Genomic DNA, 17316 nt, shown 5'->3' on the forward strand with positions numbered 1-17316 from the left:
CATCTGACTGCTGGGATTACAGGTGTGCTCTACCATGGACAGCCATAGAACGTTTTGAAATGTTTAAATTTAAAATGTTTTAATGTTTAACAGGCAGGTTTCCTGGTGTTTAGTTTTTAACACCATCCGATTGTCTAGAAATGAGCTCTCTGTCATATGTACACTTAGTGAAGTTCCTCTCCCATCTCGTAGCTGATCTTTCCATTGATTAAGAGTTTGTTTTGCTTTCTTATTCACTGTTTTATTGCTAGGACACACCTTGACCAGGATAATAAATAAAGAAAATATTCAATTGGGGCTTGCCAACAATATAAAAGGGTGATCCAAGATTGTCAAGGTGGGGAACATGGCAGCAGGCAGGCAGGCATGCATACAGGCATCATGGCACTAGAGGAGTAGATGAACTTGCATCTAATGCATATAGACGAGTCAGAGGAAAGAGATAGATTCAGACAGACACACAGACAGACAGAGACAGAAACAGAGACAGAGAGAGTGTAGACTGAGATATAGAGAAAAAGAGAAAGAAACATAGTGAGATCAACAGAGACAGAGAGATAGTGACAAAGACAGAGGCAGGGACTGGCATGAGCTTTTGAAACCTCAATGCCAACCTCCAGTGTCACAACTCCTCCTGCAAGGCCATATATCTACTAGTCCTTTCTAAAACAGTTCTATGAAGTAGGTATCAAACATTCAATTATGAAATGACCTTTGAAGGTCATTTTTATCCAAATGACTTTATTTGTAATTCAGAAGATTTTAATTACTCAATGTGAATATTTTTATTTCCTGGGATGTATTAGAGAAATACTGTTGTGTTTCTTATTTGTTTGTCCAACGTGGTCATGCTCAGGAGAGTACATTATAACTGTAGCTAAATTTATGACTATAGAGATAGAGCATGGATCCTTTTTTCATCCTGACATTGGGATCCACATAGTTTGACACATTATCCACATCAAAAACTCAATTTTCTGTGGAGCTCAGGCTGGCTGGGAACTACTTAAAAAACCTAAACAACATGATACTCGAAGAGTCCCATTCCTGCCTGAAACTTCTAGTGTTACAAGACTATGTATGAACCACACATAAATGCAGAATGTCCTTATGATAGACATAATTAGAGACGATGTTTTATCTATAACAATACACTAATTTTATTCAATAACATCTTGAAGTGGGGCGTCAGTTTATACAGTATATAGATTTAGCTAAAAAAGCAAATTAATTACAGTAACGAAAAGATAATGAATACATAATGAAACTTCAAATGAAACACAGGAAAACCAAAGACACAAAGAAATCAAAACTCTAACCAAAACCAAACAAAATAATTAAGCTAAGCATCATTCTCTTGCTGCAGATGTTCAGCACAGACCTACAGCCTGTTGCTGGCCTTGGTGAAATAGTGCAAAGGCAGTCACTGCTGGTAATAATCTGTTCAGGATGAATATAGGCATGCCTCATTGGGGTGGGTGTTCTGCTGAAGCATGAGAGATGTTCAAGTCTGAGCATGAGAGATGTTACAGATGATACCTCAAAGTTTTTCAAATTCACTTGACTGATCACCATGATATAATTCTAGATGACCTAACAGGACCAGCCAAAATTGGCATTCTCATAGCCCTCCTGGATGCCGAGCAGATCTTGATGTATCTTAGCACTACTCTGAAGCCTTCCAAACAGGCAGTCTTGCTGGACCAGAGGCTAGACAAAATAAAGGCCTCATTACCCATAGCAAACCAAAAAAGAAGAAAATGCAGCCCAAGATTGCCATGGTTACAAGGATTAGATGCAATGGTGGTTAATTTGCTTTGCACACCCAGTGCTCCTGGTGAACAGTTGTGTCTGAGCAAGATCTTGACCTGGTCTCTGATCTGTTTGAGCTTCTGCAGAATATTTCAGACCTACGGGAGGAAGAGAAAAAAAGCCTGGTGAGATCTTTCCATGTCCGCGATCCAGCAAATACCAGCTTTACTCAGCAGGACAATCCAGTATGACCTTTCATATGAGATCTTTCCTGTATCCCTATAGGAGAAGGGGAAGAGAGCACCTGGGCCTGGATGTTTTTCTCAAATGAAAAAATTGCTTGACAAGGGATTGTGAACTACACACTGTGCTGGAGTTATAGTAAAACACCACATTTCTCCAATAGTCTAAATACTTGATATTGAAAAATAAGTGTGTATCAGTGTCTGAATCTAACATTAAACAGAGGCCTTCTAGGGAGCCTAGCAAACTTTGAAGTGAAGGCTCTTATTATTTCTGGAGTGCTGAATCCTTCCTTGGGTCTCCTTGGGAACCCCTATATCTGGGAATCCCCAGAGAAACCATCTCACAGGAAATTCATGCAAACTGAAAGGATACTGTAATCAGCAAGAGTGTGCTTCATGCAAATCTTCCCAAGGGTAAGCATTGAACTCTAAAGGGGATACTCATGAAGGAAAAAAAAAACAAAAACAAAAACAAAAACAAAAACCAATAGCCCTGCTATGCTTATAGCTCCTTAGGTACTTTCATACTGTGCTAGTACCTCATCTTGGAGACAGTGAAAGGACGCTGCATCTTTTCAGCCAAGCCATGACACACACACACACTCACACACACACACACACACACACACACACACATACACACACACATACAAAATAAAATTGGAGCCTGCCCTTTGGTCCTAGGACAGGGCAGGCCCAAGCCCCTCAGGATGAGTTGCCATAGAGCAGAACAGAGGACCTGGTTCCTAGATAATTCAGGAAGTGGCATCCTGAGGCACCTCTCCATACCATAGAGCCTCAAGGGGTTGCCTTAGGGGTCCAGGATCTCCTCTGCCTAGAGTGGCAAGCTAGAGGTGGCCGACTAGGATGGGGAGGAGAGGGCATGGCAGAAATCCAATTTCTTCAAAAGAGGGTAAGTCCACAGAAAGTCTTGGAAATTATCACAGAAGTGTAAAACTGGATGAGAAATAGGAGAGAGCCTGGATAAGGTGCAGGATGCTTACATAGGCTTAACTGTGTTTATGATCACACTTTAGGGCATTCTGCCCCTGATGCTTCATTCATCCTACCTGCTGCTGCTTAGTATAGTGGTCTTTGATCTTCTGGCTGCCTTCCTTACATAGTATTTTTGTTTCTGTGTTGCCTTCTTCCAATGCAATCTGCTCCCTTAGCAGCTGTCTGTTCTCCTTCCTCAACATCCTGACTTTGTGCTGGATGAGGTTAGATTCAATCAGGAGGTGGCAGTTCCTGAAGCTGAGCCACAAACAAAACATGGTGAATTCAGGAAGCATCCATCTTCCTCCCATTCCTCCAAGGACCATTCCTTCATCATTGGCCCTGATCCCCAGGCAGCCCCAAACAAGTATCCAGATTGGCCATAGAGGGAGATCAAATCCAGAGGACTGCCACTTTCCAGAAGACCCAAGGTACTTTTGAAAACCCTGACACCAACAGGGACTCATGTATCTCTCAGAAAAGAACACGGGGTCTATATGTGCTTATAAGTCTGTGGTATAAAAAAACCCACCTGGGGCAAAATTCTCTAGGAGTGAAGAGACCCAAGCATCACAGAATCTTTCTATGTTTCTCCTGGAAACCCCATCTATAAATCTATGTTCAGAGCCCAAGAGGCCCAAGGCTGATTGATATCTCCATCATGGTGGAAACCTTTTCGATCTTGAGGATACTTAGTTGGAAAGGACAGTGGCTTGAGGGGCTCCCAGTCTCTTCACACTTGGTCAAAATGATCCAAGATGTTAAAATCTTAGTGCCTTGCTTGAAGGAGTCAGGCTTCCTGTTTAGAGACTAACAGTATAGAACCTGAGTCCCCACTTTAGTTCAAATACAAGGATTGGCAGACATATCCTGTGCCTAGGTCTTGGGCTATGACCCTGTTAATCACTCACCAGTAGAACTGATTTTCTTTAGTCAACTGCTAGCACTTGGACAAGGCCTCACTGATGTCCTGGGGCATTCTCTTCAGGTCAGTCATCACCTGGTCATGTTGCATCTCAAGCATGAATGTCTCAAAGTTGATCCTGTGGGAAGGCATGGACAAGGAACAAATTGTCCCGTGAACTAAGGATACAAGGATCATTTCAATTGAAGCTGAATCATGCACTACCCCACCCCATATATGCCACTTGACCTAGCTCCTTGTTACCAGTTCCACTTGGTGCTTATTAAACTTATTACTCTTCAGCTTGGGCCAGTAAGCCCAGGGAAGTAAAGGCAGGGTGCTGATCTGCCTCAGCTCCCTGTAGGGGTTTGAAAGAATAGACTAGTTCTCCCAGAACTTTCCAGGAATCCTTGTCACAGGCCTGGGTCCACGTTAAATCTGTACAATTCTCCTTCTGGTTTTAGACACGGAATTGACAATCCTTGGCTCTATTGCTACATCAATTCCTAAAGGACATAATCATATCTACAGGGAAAAGCCTCTATAACCTACCAGGAGATTCCAATGTGCATCCACAGTGAGCACAGAGGTTAAGTGCTGTGCTACTAAAAATGAACCTCCCTGGCTTCTTCACTATTATTGCCTGGAAATGGAGTCAGGCACAACCTCAGGATATATCACATGATACAGACTCTCTAGATCTTAAGCTGCACACACAGGAACACACACACGCAGGAATACACACATCCACAAATGCTCACAGAAGATCACATGCACCCAGTATCTCTCCCATTGTCTGTCTCTGTCTATCTCTCTTTTACACACACACACAAACACACACACACACACAGACACACACACACACAAACACACACACACACACACACACACACACACACACACACACACACACTTACACTCAATCGTAATACCAAATAAATGAATCGATTTGGCTTTATCTGAGAGTATAATGAAAAAAATTCGAGAAAAGCCGTTATAAACTGCAGCCAATCCAGTCATACTGATAGGCAGTATGTGTGACAGGCCCGTCCAGCTGTTGACAGGAACAATTGGACCCATATTACCGCCTGGTTAATTATGGAAAGGATTGGCTATAAACAAACATTTCCTAGCAACTCCCACCAACCAACACCTGTGTAAACTTCTTAAATGGCAAGAGGGGAGCTCACACATTACTACCTTCATCCCCAGACTGTGATTCATGCCACAGGCTCTGAATTACTTTTGGAAGAATCAAAAGTGCCTGGGACCCCCTCTCACTCCTATCTGAACGTGAAGTTCTGCATCGAAATTCCAATCAGCAAAATTGATTTGGGTATGTAAACAGCCTGGAGTTGTAGCCACCTGTGGTATGAGGGAATCTGGGCTTAACAGGGATGGCCCAAGATAGTCAGCAAAGAACTGGGCATAATGACTACCTGTCATTTAAATCCTTGTTAGTGTAGTTGGCCAGGATTCCCTGAAGTTCGTCTCTGGCATTTTTTATGTTCTGGAGCTCTCTTTTGAGCTTCTCCAACCTCTCGTGTCTCTTCTCCTGCTCATTGATGGTGGGGGCTTGGGGTGATGCCTCCCCAGCAGACCCTGTAGGTAGAAAAACACTAGTAACCTTGTAGCGATAATAGGGCAGGGAAAGGGAAACCATGCTTTGTCCCACACAGAAGCCTGAGGAAGAGGAAAATCTAGAGACACTGAGAATCCCTGATAGTGCATCATAGCTGTCTTCAAGCTGGGCTCCTCAGCTAGGTCCCTGTTCACAACCACCACCACTAAACATATGCCCGACTTCCTATTGTAATTGCCCTAGCCCTGAAATGCATAAGCTGGGCCAGGCAAGAATAAATGGAGGGCATTGTTGGCTCATATCTGACAACCAAAGCCGTACCTCTCAGCATACTAGCCAACACTTTTCTAGTCTTCTTCAAATGCATGATGAGCTCGTACACTGCTACAGGAACCCAGACTGTGTATTAGTCCACATCATGTGCGTTCAATACCAAACTGTCTGAGACCTTGGTTCATAGGCAGGGGAATAGCCCTCTCTGTTCTTGGCATCACATGCTCATGTAACCTAGAGGAAACTATATTAAGATGAAGTACATGGGGCTGGTGAGATGGCTCAGTGGGTAAGAGCACCCGACTGCTCTTCCGAAGGTCCGGAGTTCAAGTCCCAGCAACCACATGGTGGCTCACAACCATCTGTAACAAGATCTGACTTTATCTTCTGGAGTGTCTGAAGACAGCTACAGTGTACTTACATATAATAAATAAATAGATCTTAAAAAAAAAAAGATGAAGTACATGAACACTGTATCCTGAGAACAACACGTCTATTCTCACAGAGCTTGGTCTTTGCATAATTTGCCATTCAGAGGGAAATTAAGATCTCACAGCAAAGCCCCTGCAGGCTTGTCAATACCAGGCTGTCTGTAAAACTAATCATCAGACACTCTTGACTCTGGTTCTACCATTGAGGAATCTGAAGGATCCAGATCACAATCCCTATTCCTAGAAGGACCAGCTGAAGCCCACATCCCCCAGGGAGCTCCCCAAACCTTGCCCAGGACTCACTGTGCCTTCTCCATGACCAGTTGTTTCTTGCCCTTTCCCACCATGATGGGCGGTCGGCCTCCTTCTGCCTTGGTCTGGTGTCTGTGTGTATTCTATTCTCTCTCTGAAATACCCTGAGGAGCATGGACAACATGCCTGCTTGGGAACCTATGAGGATCTGAAGGAATACCCTACAAGCCGCTCTGGTTACCACAACACTGGCGACATCACAGAAGATTCTAGGGTTCTCTTGGATACAAGAGATTGTCCAGGGAAGTGGCTAGTGATGATGTCACCTGGAACTTCCATGGCCTACCGGCTTACCAGCTTGCCCCATCTGACCAGTTTCTGAGGTGCCCTTTCCTGGAGTCTCTCTTTTGCCCCTGGGGATACCTCTTGGCAACTTCTCCTTCCAAAGCTAGAGATTTCTCTCTGCTTCACTACAAGTCCAGTGCTTTGAATGGGGAGAGTTTGTTAGTGCCATGGCATGGCTAGGTCATCTTCATTAGGATCCTTTTATGAGGGAGATTCTTCTCCAATATAAATCTACTTCTGGGGTCAGTTCATGTAACAAACAGTCGATTTACCCAGGTGTCTCTGTTTCCCAGACTCCAAAAACCTACTCCTGCACCTTTAACTTTACACAAGTTGGAGTATATGTGTTAGTGTGCAACTGCCTTGAGAGGAGACATTGTTTCAATAAAGTGAGCAATGGGTTTTCATGAAATCTCTGATTTACAACCCCATTTCTTTGCAATGAAAACTCCCTTGTACTTGGCAATAGAAGAAGTCAGGGACAGGGGCAACATCAAATTGTAAAGTTTATGTCCCTTCTTCAAAAGCTAAAATCCCACATTCTCTCTATCTCCAAAACAACCAGACAAAATAGGCATCTGTGAACAAAGGCCAACAGGGACATTGGATTGCTTCTTCGTAGTCCCATTAGCTCTCACTTCTCCAGTTTCTACATTTTTGAGTTCCCAGTTCTAGGCCTGAGTCTGTTGGAGATTGGAATATGATCCTGTATTCATAAGATACCTAAGACTCAATTGGATGGATAGAGGATGAACAGGCCTCGGGTCCAGTGAAACCTCAATTTTAATGGATCCATAATTTCAGGAGGGGCTCTGGCATTGACATCTGTTCCTTCTACCTTCTTGACCTGGGTGTGCTGAATGCATGCTAAAATGCTACCTAAACTCTCCAGTAAAATAGTGGAAAAATCATGTAAAGCCTTTCCAAATTGATTGTGTTGTCTTTGTCTACCTTCTTGAGCTATGCAATATCACTATGACATTGGTCCAAGGTGTCTGGGGGATGGTGTGGTAGTCAGAAGCCCACTCTGTCTCTCAGGTAGTCAGATGAATAACCTTTATGGGGAACTGGAGAAAACGGGAAATGAAAAAGTAATAGTTATAGTTTGGGTAGCTGATTATCTCTGAGCCTGGAAAGCAATGCAGCAGGCATTCCAATCAAATAGTATAGGGATGAATCCCTCCCTGTATTTGGGTACAATAGGCCCAAAGTAAGAATGAGGCCCATCCACCTTTTCCTGAACTCTACTGAGAGTTTTGTAGTGTTTCCATTCAAGAAAAATTCTTTACTTCCTGAGACCAGAACTCTGAATTCTGCATGCACCATGAAGTTTCCCATCTATTCATAAATCATTCACTGTTCATTGACAAGTTTGGCTATGAATTCTTTGCTATGGTTTGACACAATTCAAAGGGACTGGTAAAACTGTTGGTCCAGTACCTTCAAGAGCTTTTTAGCTACTCCTTGAGAAGTTTCCTCTTCTTTATTTTATTTTATTTTATTAGATATTTTCTTCATTTACACTTAAAATGCTATCCCTAAAGTTCCCTGTACTGTCCCCCCATCCCGCCGCCCTGCTCCCCTACCCACTCCCTCCCTCCCACTTCTTGGCCTAAAATCAGGGCAGCTGTTCTCAAGATAGGATATTGTTCCCAACCCCTGTGGCTAGTCAGGTACCTCAGCACATACTGCAGTCCTACTGGCTCTGGATGGCATAAGCTAGCCAGCCATGCTGTGCTTGGAGGGCAATGTCAGCTAGTATCTGATGTGATGCAAGTAAGTCCTGGATTCCCTAGTGCTTAGCACCACCAAGCTGTGATTGCCTGTGTCTAAGATGAAAGTAGTAAATGTCTCAGAACTTGAAATATGTCCAGGGGTATATTCTTTTCTTGATTTTTGCTATCAGACATCCATGGACCTTAAAGAAATACACCAAGGATGCAGTGTAGCAAAAGCCTACAGACATGGACTCCTCATAGAGGACCAATTGTGTGTGTGTGTGCCTGTGTGTGTGTCTGTGTGTGTGTGTATGTCTGTGTGTGTATATGTGCTTATGTCCCCCATGGGTCTATGCATCCTTGGAATCTGGAGTCTACAGTGGGGCCTGTTGCAAGGTGATGCTGTCTCCATGCGCAGGGAATCCCACCTTAGTCAGCACTGCTCTTTGTCTATATGTTCACCTTGATGGCACATTGAAATCCCATGAGGATTATATATAGCCATCCTGATATTGAGTCTCCTTCCTGCAAATACTGATTTTTTTTGCTCTGGGTAGCTGTGTAGCAATAAGAACCTACAACTGAGAATCTGTGTTCTGAAGAAAAAATGTGGTAACAGGGTTGAGGTGGGCCACACCCTGTGGCACAGACTTCCTGGGAACATTTTAGAAGGGTTTCCTTCCAGGCCTATGAGGGAGGTCTTGAAGCCCTTGATCTCTTACTAAGGATTCCCAACCTGTGTTGTCCTGGCATCAGGATACTTAGTTTAATAAGCACCAGAAGGTCTCAGTATATAGGAGGCAGAATGTGGCAGCCACTGCATGATGGTAGTCCAGGACATAGCCTGAATTCACATGATCCTTGGGGCCTGTGTCATGGAGTAGCTTCAGTGACTAGAAGAATTGGTTAGATTTATTTCCTATACTCAAAGCAGGCAGAAAAGGATGAAAGTCCTCCATGTAATATCAAATATATCCAGAAGAGGGTGCTAGATCCTCAGTACCCAAAGTATCCAGAATATGGGATAAGACAGATTGCCATCCAGTACCAAAGTCATCCAGAGAGCATCTTAAGATCAAAGTCAGCTTGTGGTGCAGCCCTAGGAGCAAGGAGGAGGAGGCTGCATCCTGATGCCCTCTTCTGACAGTCAGAATGAAATTAAGGAGCTCTTGCAGAGCAGCTGCAGCCTTGACAAGTCCTGCTCTCTATCAAACAAACTGCTTCCCAGAAGCTCCAAGCTCCAATTCCCATTACTGGAAGTCCAAGCTAAAGCTCACCTTCTCTAGGAAGCTCCCTCTTTCATGCCCAGGATTCACAGTGACTTCCTCCGGACCATTAATTCTTGCTCTTTAACACTAAGACTGAAGGCCATCTTGTGGCTGCCTCTTTCTGGTCTCTGTATTTTCATTGTTCTCTCCTCCAAGAGGCCTGTTCAGTTTTGTCAACATGTCTAAGGGGGAACTATAAAGGTAGTTAATGAATGCTCCAAGAGCAGTTGGAGTCACCATAACATTAGTAACATCACAGAAAATGCCAGGGCTCTCCAGGTTACAACACAACATCTAGGGAAGGGACTTCTGATGTCTCACAGGACAGCTCTTACCTTCCTGCTCAGTACCTCACCCAAATTGACCTGAAGTCAAAGTGCCTTTTCCAGAGTGTGGGATAGATTGCCTTTTGGTACTCAAAATATTAAAAGGTGGCTATCAATCACCTTCCAATGACAAACGTATCCAGAAGAGATCCTTTGGATCCCCATGCAAATACACATGAAATACCCAGACTCCAGAATAAGACACTAGACAATACACAACACATCTAGATAAAGTGTGATAGATCCCCTTGCAGTACTGAAACTAGCCAGAAGAGTTTAATACACGTCCAGCCAGTTTCTATGCTGCGATGACTGACCTGGACAGAATGGAAAATGTCACCACTAATGACCAAAGTATGGTTATGTTGGCCAGGTGTTCTGAAAGATTTTATGTGAGAATTGCAGCCCAGCTTTTTATTGCAGGAAAACAAAAACTGGAGCAAGGATTTGGTTCATGTCCTGAATCTTATTCTACAGAAAAAATTTAACAACACCAATACATATTAGCAATGACCAATAGCTATAAGGGAAGTAGTATTATACTCTAAGCATACATCAGTGAAATATAATAGTGTGTTAGCTTTTTAAATGTGGAAAAGAAAATGCAGATGAAGGGGGAATTATGTAGAATTGGAGAGATGAAAATAAGGCATCTATTTTGAGGCGTTTTCTAGAGATGCCTGAAGTAGCTGAGATCTGGGAGTTCTCATACTGTACTGATTAGTGAATCATATCTAATTGTGTCAGAGATTGGAGAGGGTTTTTACATAAATATTTTAACATAACTATGTGCAAGCCCTACTTAATGTCATGCTCTATGTAATCTTTAGAGTCTGGTATCTTTTACTTAGCTTTCTTTATTTATATAATATTCATGTTAATGAAATACCAAAACCCTGCAGACTACATAGTATGAAATCTGCTGTGAAAAAGTGATCAACAGTCTTACCTAACCAAGAAGCCTGTGAACCCTCAGATTATATTCTGTACCTCTACTTCAAAATAGAACCATACTATAGTAGATGGCTTCACACTCAGGTGTATGTAAATGGTAACATATTTATGTATATTTATATGTATTAAACATATATTTTATATATTTATAATCATCATATAATGAAATAAATATTTATGTAATATATAAATTATATGCTTAAAATATATTTATAATATAATGTATAAATAATATTTAAAATTAATTATACATATATATATATATACACAAATGTGTGTGTGTCTATGTATGTGTGTGTGTGTGTGTGTCTGTGTGTGTGTACTTCAATGTTGTTACTCTATAACAGAGTACAGGTTCTATGCCACACAAAACATTCTACTAAAAAGTGCAGTGCTAGGCATATGTTATCCTTCTTTTGAGTCAATATTTATATATTTAAACATATTTTTTCCATACCACCAGAATAGTTTATTGCTGTGGAGCTGGTTACCACATAAAACTTAATGGTAAATTCCTTTCACTCGAGACATTGTATGCTTGTGTCTTAGGACATGGAGAAATCAATTTTGTGCTAATCTGTAATCCCTTCCTGTTAGTATTCATGTTATTAGAATATGGCTTACGCAAACCCCATCAAAATTTCAACTCAATTCTTCAACGAATTAGAAAGGGCAATCGGCAGATTCATCTGGAATAACAAAAAACCGAGGATAGCAAAAACTCTTCTCAAGGATAAAAGAACCTCTGGTGGAATCACCATGCCTGACCTAAAGCTTTACTACAGAGCAACTGTGATGAAAACTGCATTGTACTGGTATAGAGACAGACAAGTAGACCAATGGAATAGAATTGAAGACCCAGAAATGAACCCACACACCTATGGTCACTTGATCTTCGACAAGGGAGCTAAAACCATCCAGTGGAAGAAAGACAGCATTTTCAACAATTGGTGCTGGCACAACTGGTTGTTATCATGTAGAAGAATGCGAATCGATCCATACTTATCTCCTTGTACTAAGGTCAAATCTAAGTGGATCAAAGAACTTCACATAAAACCAGAGACACTGAAACTTATAGAGGAGAAAGTGGGGAAAAGCCTTGAAGATATGGGCACAGGGGAAAAATTCCTGAACAGAACAGCAATGGCATGTGCTGTAAGATCGAGAATTGACAAATGGGACCTAATGAAACTCCAAAGTTTCTGCAAGGCAAAAGACACCGTCAATAAGACAAAAAGACCACCAACAGATTGGGAAAGGATCTTTACCTATCCTAAATCAGATAGGGGGCTAATATCCAACATATATAAAGAACTCAAGAAGGTGGACTTCAGAAAATCGAACAACCCCATTAAAAAATGGGGCTCAGAACTGAACAAAGAATTCTCACCTGAGGAATACCGAATGGCAGAGAAGCACCTGAAAAAATGTTCAACATTCTTAATCATCAGGGAAATGCAAATCAAAACAACCCTGAGATTCCACCTCACACCAGTCAGAATGGCTAAGATCAAAAATTCAGGTGACAGCAGATGCTGGCGTGGATGTGGAGAAAGAGGAACACTCCTCCATTGTTGGTGGGATTGCAGGCTTGTACAACCACTCTGGAAATCAGTCTGGCGGTTCCTCAGAAAATTGGACATAGTACTACCAGAGGATCCAGCAATACCTCTCCTCGGCATTTATCCAGAAGATGCCCCAACTGGTAAGAAGGACACATGCTCCACTATGTTCATAGCAGCCTTATTTATAATAGCCAGAAGCTGGAAAGAACCCAGATGCCCCTCAACAGAGGAATGGATACAGAAAATGTGGTACATCTACACAATGGAGTACTACTCAGCTATTAAAAAGAATGAATTTATGAAATTCCTAGCCAAATGGATGGACCTGGAGGGCATCATCCTGAGTGAGGTAACACATTCACAAAGGAATTCACACAATATGTACTCACTGATAAGTGGATATTAGCCCCAAACCTAGGATTCCCAAGATATAAGGTACAATTTGCTAAACACATGAATCTCAAGAAGAATGAAGACTGAAGTGTGGACACTATGCCCCTCCTTAGAATTGGGAACAAAACACCCATGGAAGGAGTTACAGAGACAAGGTTTGGAGCTGAGATGAAAGGATGGACCATGTAGAGACTGCCATATCCAGGGATCCACCCCATAATCAGCATCCAAACGCTGACACCATTGCATACCCTAGCAAGATTTTATTGAAAGGACCCAGATGTAGCTATCTCTTCTGAGACTATGCCGGGGGCCTAGCAAACACAGAAGTGGATGCTCACAGTCAGCTAATGGATGGATCACAGGGCTCCCAATGGAGGAGCTAGAGAAAGAACCGAAGGAGCTAAAGGGATCTGCAACCCTATAGGTGGAACAACATTATGAAGTAACCAGTACCACGGAGCTCTTGACTCTAGCTGCATATGTATCAAAAGATGGCCTAATCGGCCATCACTGGAAAGAGAGGCCATTTGGACACGTAAACTTTATATGCCCCAGTACAGGGGAACGCCAGGGCCAAAAAGGGGGAGTGGGTGTGTAGGGGAGTGGGGGTGGGTGGGTATGGGGGACTTTTGGTATAGCATTGGAAATGTAAATGAGCTAAATACCTAATAAAAAATGGGGAAAAAAAAAAGAATTCTCACCTGAGGAATACCGAATGGCAGAGAAGCACCTGAAAAAATGTTCAACATCCTTAATCATCAGGGAAATGCAAATCAAAACAACCCTGAGATTCCACCTCACACCAGTCAGAATGGCTAAGATCAAAAATTCAGGTGACAGCAGATGCTGGCGTGGATGTGGAGAAAGAGGAACACTCCTCCATTGTTGGTGGGATTGCAGGCTTGTACAGCCACTCTGGAAATCAGTCTGGCGGTTCCTCAGAAAATTGGACATAGTACTACCGGAGGATCCAGCAATACCTCTCCTCGGCATTTATCCAGAAGATGCCCCAACTGGTAAGAAGGACACATGCTCCACTATGTTCATAGCAGCCTTATTTATAATAACCAGAAGCTGGAAAGAACCCAGATGCCCCTCAACAGAGGAATGGATACAGAAAATGTGGTACATCTACACAATGGAGTACTACTCAGCTATTAAAAAGAATGAATTTATGAAATTCCTAGCCAAATGAATGGACCTGGAGGGCATCATCCTGAGTGAGGTAACACATCACAAAGGAACTCACACAATATGTACTCACTGATAAGTGGATATTAGCCCCAAACCTAGGATACCCAAGATATAAGATACAATTTGCTAAACACATGAAACTCAAGAAGAATGAAGACTGAAGTGTGGACACTATGCCCCTCCTTAGAATTGGGAACAAAACACCCATGGAAGGAGTTACAGAGACAAGGTTTGGAGCTGAGATGAAAGGATGGACCATGTAGAGACTGCCATATCCAGGGATCCACCCCATAATCAGCATCCAAACGCTGACACCATTGCATACCCTAGCAAGATTTTATTGAAAGGACCCAGATGTAGCTATCTCTTCTGAGATTATGCCGGGGGCCTAGCAAACACAGAAGTGGATGCTCACAGTCAGCTAATGGATGGATCACAGGGCTCCCAATGGAGGAGCTAGAGAAAGAACCAAAGGAGCTAAAGGGATCTGCAACCCTATAGGTGGAACAACATTATGAACTAACCAGTACCCCGGAGCTCTTGACTCTAGCTGCATATGTATCAAAAGATGGCCTAATCGGCCATCACTGGAAAGAGAGGCCATTTGGACACGTAAACTTTATATGCCCCAGTACAGGGGAACGCCAGGGCCAAAAAGGGGGAGTGGGTGTGTAGGGGAGTGGGGGTGGGTGGGTATGGGGGACTTTTGGTATAGCATTGGAAATGTAAATGAGCTAAATACCTAATAAAAATGGAAAAAAAAAAAGAATTCTCACCTGAGGAATACCGAATGGCAGAGAAGCACCTGAAAAAATGTTCAACATCCTTAATCATCAGGGAAATGCAAATCAAAACAACCCTGAGATTCCACCTCACACCAGTCAGAATGGCTAAGATCAAAAACTCAGGTGACAGCAGATGCTGGCTTGGATGTGGAGAAAGAGGAACACTCCTCCATTGTTGGTGGGATTGCAGGCTTGTACAACCACTCTGGAAATCAGTCTGGCGGTTCCTCAGAAAATTGGACATAGTACTACCGGAGAATCCAGCAATACCTCTCCTGGGCATATATCCAGAAGTTGCCCCAACTGGTAAGAAGGACACATGCTCCACTATGTTCATAGCAGCCTTATTTATAATAGCCAGAAGCTGGAAAGAACCCAGATGCCCCTCAACAGAGGAATGGATACAGAAAATGTGGTACATCTACACAATGGAGTACTACTCAGCTATTAAAAAGAATGAATTTATGAAATTCCTAGCCAAATGAATGGACCTGGAGGGCATCATCCTGAGTGAGGTAACACATCACAAAGGAACTCACACAATATGTACTCACTGATAAGTGGATATTAGCCCCAAACCTAGGATACCCAAGATATAAGATACAATTTGCTAAACACATGAAACTCAAGAAGAATGAAGACTGAAGTGTGGACACTATGCCCCTCCTTAGAATTGGTAACAAAACACCCATGGAAGGAGTTACAGAGACAAGGTTTGGAGCTGAGATGAAAGGATGGACCATGTAGAGACTGCCATATCCAGGGATCCACCCCATAATCAGCATCCAAAAGCTGACACCATTGCATATACTAGCAAGATTTTATTGAAAGGACCCAGATGTAGCTGTCTCTTGTGAGACTATGCCGGGGCCTAGCAAACACAGAAGTGGATGCTCACAGTCAGCTAATGGGTGGATCACAGGGCTCCCAATGTATGAGCTAGAGAAAGTAGCCAAGGAGCTAAAGGGATCTGCAACCCTATAGGTGGAACAACATTATGAACTAACCAGTACCCTAGAGCTCTTGACTCTAGCTTCATATGTGTCAAAAGATGGCCTAGTCGGCCATCACTGGAAAGAGAGGCCATTTGGACACGTAAACTTTATATGCCCCAGTACAGGGGAACGCCAGGGCCAAAAAGGGGGAGTGGGTGGGTAGGGGAGTGGGGGTGGGTGGGTATGGGGGACTTTTGGTATAGCATTGGAAATGTAAATGAGCTAAATACCTAATAAAATGGGAAAAAAATTAGAATATGGCTTACGCAATCCCCATCAAAATTCCAACTCAATTCTTCAACGAATTAGAAAGGGCAATCGGCAGATTCATCTGGAATAACAAAAAACCGAGGATAGCAAAAACTCTTCTCAAGGATAAAAGAACCTCTGGTGGAATCACCATGCCGGACCTAAAACTGTACTACAGAGCAATTGTGATCAAAACTGCATGTTACTGGTATAGTGACAGACAAGTAGACCAATGGAACAGAATTGAAGACCCAGAGATGAATCCACACACCTATGGTCACTTGATCTTTGACAAGGGAGCTAGAACTATCAAGTAGAAAAAAGACAGCATTTTCAACAAATGGTGCTGGCACAACTGGCGGTTATCATGTAGAAGTATGTGAATTGATCCATTTCTATCTCCTTGTACTAAGGTCAAATCTAAGTGGATCAAGGAACTCCACATAAAACCAGAGACACTGAAACTTATAGAGGAGAAAGTAGGGAAAAGCCTCGAAGATATGGGTACAGGAGGAAAATTCCTGAATAGAACAGCAATGGCTTGTGATAAAAAATGGAATCGATAAATGGGACCTCATAAAATTGCAAAGCTTCTGCAAAGCAAAAGACACCATCAATAAGACAAAAAGACCACCAACAGATTGCGAAATGATCTTTACCTATCCCAAATCGGATAGGGGACTAATACCCAATATATATAAAGAACTCAAGAAGGTGGACTCCAGAAAATCAAATAACTCCATTAAAAAATGGGGCTCAGAGCTGAACAAAGAATTCTCACCTGAGGAATACCGAATGGCAGAGAAACACCTGAAAAAATGTTCAACATCCTTAATCATCAGGGAAATGCAAATCAAAACAACACTGAGATTCCACTTCACTCCAGTCAGAATGGCTAAGATCAAAAACTCAGGTGACAGCAGATGTTGGCGAGGATGTGGAGACAGAGGAACACTCCTCGGTTGTTGGTGGGATTGCAAGCTTGTACAACCACTCTGGAAATCAGTCTGGCGGTTCCTCAGAAAATTGGACATAGTACTACCGGAGGATCCCGCAATACCTCTCTTGGGCATATATCCAGAAGAT

At 42.7% G+C, this 17316-nt stretch overlaps 1 long non-coding RNA gene across 1 annotated transcript; it reads right to left on the reverse strand.

The window, feature by feature from the left end:
• Positions 1-1141: 1141 nt before the first annotated feature.
• On the reverse strand, positions 1142-6669 carry 1700091H14Rik (RIKEN cDNA 1700091H14 gene). Its single transcript, NR_073362.1, has 5 exons — positions 6487-6669; positions 5337-5499; positions 3905-4036; positions 3068-3208; positions 1142-1910 (listed from the first exon to the last, which is right to left on the reverse strand). It is a non-coding gene; the product is annotated as an RIKEN cDNA 1700091H14 gene (long non-coding RNA).
• Positions 6670-17316: the final 10647 nt, after the last annotated feature.

Source organism: Mus musculus, chromosome 14 (assembly GCF_000001635.26).
Source record: "Mus musculus strain C57BL/6J chromosome 14, GRCm38.p6 C57BL/6J".
Lineage (NCBI taxonomy): Eukaryota > Metazoa > Chordata > Mammalia > Rodentia > Muridae > Mus > Mus musculus.